Here is a 6000-nt window from a genome sequence, read left to right as displayed (position 1 = left end):
ATCAGGAAACTTTCGTCATGATTGCTTCCAGGTTACCTTATGTCATTAGGAAACTGGTTTCTCTTATTTTTAATTCAGGCTGTTTAGCAGTAGGTGGCATCCTACTTTAAGATTAGAGTGAACTGTAGACTTCCTAGCATGTGTTGTAGCTGAGTCTAGAAAGTTCTTAGAATTTCTTTTCTATTTCTACTCTGTGTACACTATTACCAAGGGAAGACTTTTTTGTCTTAAAGTAAACAGGAATGTGTATGAGTTCTGATGTGAGTACTATATACTGGAAGCTTGCTTGTACCATGCAGTGAAAGTCCTAGTTGAAACTGAATTTGGAATTTGTTTTGCAAGACTTGAAGAAGACCTTTTTAAATCAGGAGAGATGAGCAAAATCAAATTATTAAAGGCTTTTATGAGAAGCTGGATTGGTTTCAGCTTTCTCAGATGCTCATTGTGTTCTGTCTGCAGTACCAGTGGGAAGTGAAAATAATTAATCCTGAAAATTAGATTGAACGGCTGTTCAAAGCAATAAAAGGAAGGAAATTAATTGCTAATATTGATAGACTATCCTTAAGTCATCTCACTCAATACCACATATCACAAAGTGTCAGATTATGTGCTTAGGTAGAAGCTAGTGAAAAAATATAACTCAGATGTGTTTAATGGAAAAAATCTAAAACAAAGTTTTGAAAGGAAAAGAGTCAGTGATGGCTCTAAGTGGTAATGCAGGAGGAAATTGGGGATGATAAGAGTCTTGGGAGGTGGGTGACAGGGAAATCAATCAGTAACTGAAGCCGGTTTTGTGAGATCTTAATATGCTTCACCAGAATCCCTGTGACTTGGATTAGCTATTCTCTTTTCAGACTCAAAAAAGGTTGTCAAAGCTGCTTTAGCAGCCTCCAAAAAGGTTCCTGACTTCCTTTTCCTCCCTCCCAGTCCCCTTCCCCCACCCTGAGGATTTTGTGTATAGAAAAACACTTTCAGTACAATTTAAGTATGGATTGTGAGGTATCCCTGAGAGCATTCTTTGAAATGCCAGTGCTCACTCAAGTTTGCATGGGAACTACCAGGAGTAAATAACATTTGACACAGTGTCCTGAACTGGGTGGGGTACCTTTATTTTAGCATGTATTTATTTGTGTGGATTTTGGCCAGGACAGATTTACCTAACAGCTGCTCATTCTCTTTCTAATATGATAATTGTATCACGCTGAAAAGGAAGAGTACTCAGCACTTAAATGTTTTTGTGGATCTGGCCCTTGTGATGCAAATAAGCAGCTTTTGTAATATTCAAAATCACATGGGTGCTCAACAAAAAAAACATTTCATTTATTGTCCAATCTTTTCTCTTTAAGCTGATCACTTAGATTTTGCATAAGAGAGCAGCTCTGTTTTAATAAGTGGTAAAAGATTTAAGCCTTGTTAAATGTTCCATGAAAATGTACAAAGACATTAAAAGGTGTTTAAACGTTAGTTTGATATGAATTGTGTACTTAACTTCATTATAATAACTCATTTGCTTAACATCATTCATGCACTTATGTAACCACCTGAATGTGGGCTGTGGAGAGACAGGTTTATGAAAGAATTTTTATGGCACACACTTTCATCTCAGTATTTATATTTCTGAAAGGAAAATGTTACAGTAATGTGATAGGTCTTGGGCCAATGCACCTTGGGTATTGCTGTCTCTAGAGTCTGCTTCATTACTGATGTATTTGTGAAATATATCACTTGCCCATTTAATAATAAACAATAACACTGAGTTACATGCAGTCCTGTATTGCAGATGAAGCCTGGCTAATGTTAAAAACAGTGTTTGGTGAATGGGAATGGTACTCCTCAAATAAAATAATATCTTCCTGCTTATGTTTAGCTCTTAGTAATTTGCCATCCTTAATCTAATTACAAAATAGGCAAATAGTTAGAACTGGAACATGGGAATTTCAGTATGTTTAGGCTGTTTAAAAAGTGAGAATACTAATTCAGGAAATATAGAATGAGTTGCTATGAGACAATACATGTGCAAAGCCTATAAGGGAGAAGACACCCCCCCCCCCCTCCCCCCAGTTTTAGTGTCAATTTTATGCTTAGACCATAGCTGGAAGTATTGTGTTTATCTTTTTCCAATTTCAAATGTTACATAACAGTTGTTGAAACACTTTCTTAAGGTTTTTAAGGAAAGAGAATGGATTGTTGACTTAACAAAATCTAAGTGAAACTGCTAAAAAAGATCCTTCTTTGATGAAAGTAATTATGTGTACATCTAAATCTTAGTGTTTAAAGCCACATCAAATATAGCCAAATGAATTAACTAATCATGTCTGGGTATTATTTCAATTTTTAGGTTTTTTTGTTTTTAAATGTTCACTTGCAGTGAAAGCAATAGATCCAGTGAGAACTCACAAAATGTGTATGTTGCATAGTTTTTAGAGCCAAAAACTCCAAGGACTGGAAGCTGTGTTGTATCTCCAGTGCCATCAGTATAATTCCACCAGCAGAGACTGAGGCTTTCTGTCTATTCAGGAGCTTTAGAACATATAAGTAATCAGGTCATGCTGTGGCTGGAGGCAAACATTGACCACAGTCCTGGAAAAATGCATGTTGAGAGTTTAATACTTGAGTATGCTTATCTTACAAAATACACTGCAGCAAGTGCTAAGGGTATTTCACTAAACAGAGCTTAATGTTAAGCATATTACCAGTCCTATATTAGCATATGTTTTTAAGTGTTTTGCTGGATTAGCTCTGGAGAACATTAAGCTTGTGCATACAGTACTAGAGCATTGGTTCAAAGTTCTTTTTCAGAAAAGTAACTTTAGAAAAAAAGCATGTACTTAGTTGAGTACAAGTTGTATTCAAAATATTTGCAGCAGTTATGTATACTGCTGAGTTGAAGTGGGCCAAAAAATGCTCATATAAACTCCTTTCCTGTAATTCAACTAGTGGTTAGTAAAAATATTAATTTGAACAAATTTCTGCCAGTTATAATATTCAAGTAGCATATTGCCCAAATAAACTATAGAAATGGAGGCACATCTACTTGTGAAAATAATATCCAACCTCTTCTACCGCATTTCTATAACCCAAAATCACATGAATGATGGAACTGGTTATCAATCAGCTTGTATTTTCACCTGAGGAAGCAGCTGGTCCAAATTCATATTTCAAAGCATATTTTTTAAGTTAATTTTTTCCAGAACCTTTCATGTGCTTCTTATATGCTCATTAAAATTGCTTCATGTTCCTTGTGGTAAGGAACATGGAGCTCTTTTAGGGATGTAACTGCACTGGAGAATGAGGGCCCAGATCATGTATGATGCAAGGGCCAGACTTCCAAAGTGTTCAGGGTGTCACTGCATCCTCCTTCAGCAGCTGCTGCTGGATGGCTGAAGAGGCTCCTGCCCCTAATCACTCATCTCTGCTCTCTGCATTGCCTGGGATGGTGGTCCTTGGAGCAGCCTGCCTCACTCAGATTTATCAAAATGGGCTGGATAAGAAAAGGTGAGGGAATGATTATAGGGAGATATTAAGACTGGGGAGAAGGAGAATGGGAGTCCTGATGACTACAAATAATTTGCTTCATGCACGGTGGAAGGGAAAATGAGAACAACTTCTTATGCTTCCATTGGGACTTCCAGAAAAAACCAAGTGATCCTCAGGAGGCAAAATTATACAAACCAAATAAGCATTTTTGTACATCCTCTATCTTTCTCACCTTCCTCTTTAATCACCCAAAAACCTTTAAAAATTTGATCTTTATTTGTTAGTACCATGAACTCAGTGTTTTACCTGACCTTAATTGAAGTTTGAAGCTGATCCTTGCCTTTTATTTTAGTCAATATGATGTTGCAATCTCAACTGAGATATGAGAAGATTCTCCACTGTAATTCTATAATTCACACCTATTAGTCACAAGATGCTTAGTACAGATACAAAAATTCCAAAGATAACTTTTGCAATTTACTTTTTGTTTATTTAGTGTCTTCTTCAGAGTAAGAAAATGTGGTAATACTTAATGTGAAATGCAATGGTTGTCCATGTTTTGGTTTAAAGAATATGAAAATCCAAATGCAATCTTGCATTTTGTGGTATTTTAGGTAGGATAAGAGGCCCAAATAGCAGAGGTGTTAGAAAAAGCTTTTACTATGGGAAATTGAATGAGATGAACTTTCAAGAGAAGGACATCAATATTTAGCAGCTATGAGAAATGTAGAATATTCATTCCAGAGTCTGGAAGTGTACTCAAATATGCAAATATTCAAAATTTGGAAGACACATACATAGCTTTGAAATTAAATGTTTGTGAAAAACAACAGGATTAGTCAAAAGTTATTACAATAAATCTGAGAACCACAGTATAATTTCATAAACTTTGCGTGTCTTGTCAAAGAGGAGAGAATTCATTCCAAAGGCAGGTTGGCAGTTATTGGGTGACAATTTAGACTTTGCGTTCTGTTTTTCTCAGTTCTGTACAAGAAAAATACTAAATGAAAATGACAGAATAAGGCAATAAGACTCCTTTAACTTATCTAATAACCTACTATGGCCTTTTGATTGCCAAATGCTTGTTTTTCTTGTTTACCATGTTATATCAGTTTTATATATATATATATCCTTGGATTTTTCAGCAGACATTTTCATTGACTGTTTGCTCATTATTTATTATAATAATTCCTTTTGTCCCGTAACTGAAACAAACCTCCTAAACCCTGGTTTCTGCAATAGTTATGATCACATTTCAGTTCTTTACAAGTTGTTCAAGTGTTTATTCTGCACATAGTTTATCATAAAATATAAACAAAAGCTATATGTTTTGATGACTAGGGAAAAAATAGCAAAGTGCTTATCTCAACTGCTAAGAGAATATAACAAACTAAAACTACTGTGAGTGATGATTCTCTGCCCAGGGCAGTAAACTCTAGAATGTTCCAGCTGTAAATTTATCTCTCCATTTACAGAGCATAGATAATATCTGTCTCTTAACCTGTCTAGTAAATACCCGACCTAAATTTCTAATGAAAAAAACCAGCTGTTTAGATTTCAGGAGCCAAGATGTTTATTTGGTACATATATTTTAGTAATGTTAAATTTACTTAGGAAAATTGTCAACTAATACCAATGAGATAACACCATGAACGGCATCTACACGTTTACCTGTGTATATATAACTTCAAATAAATTGGATAGAGGTTCCCTTAATTTTCTGTGTTCATCCTCTGGCAGATGATCAGGGAGTGGAGATATTCATAAAGGCCAGTTCATAATATTCATATATTAGTTCACTTGAGTAAGTTTGTGATGCTTATTTTAGTGATGCTTTTGATTGTTTTTTCCTGTTGATAGCCTGGTAGAACAACCTAAGTAGAAAAAATGACACAAAAAAGTGGGAAAAGGAATTCTTTCCAAATCTTGGATTCCAAACTGAATGTTTCAGCTCACCTTGAATTTGATTCCACATTATTTGATCCCACTAAATCACTAGATAGAATAATTCCCACCTCTGCTGTTTGACACCAGCTCAAATACTTGAACATGATCACAAGTTTCTGTTCCTTAATATGAACAAATTAATTTAAACCTTAATCTGAAGAGGTTTTTAGTACAAGCAGCATAATAAGATGTTATTCCTTGGAAAATAAATGTGCTTCAGAAGAACACCTGGGAAACTTTTTCCATGGCCCAGAAATCTCAAAACAATACTTAGAAAGTGCCCATGGATTTTATATTGTTCAGTTATTATGAGCTTGGAAGAAGCTGTGAGCTTTTTTCTGGACCGTGGCTACGTTATCTACTTTAATGTTTTAATTTCAGCTCTTCATGGGACAAAAAGTGCTGACACAAATTCTGTACTGAGCTTTAAACTGCACTGTAACAGCAAATGCCATCCTAGATAAAAGATTAGTCCTGAAAATTGTACCAAGAATATACCAACTAGTCTATGCAAAAAGGATAAGGATATTAATTCAACCTGACTAGGGAGTAGATTATACTATAAATAGGACTCTG

Source organism: Fringilla coelebs (genome assembly GCF_963513975.1).
Source record: "Fringilla coelebs genome assembly, chromosome: 1".
NCBI classification, from domain to species: Eukaryota; Metazoa; Chordata; class Aves; order Passeriformes; family Fringillidae; genus Fringilla; species Fringilla coelebs.
This window is presented reverse-complemented; position numbering follows the sequence as displayed.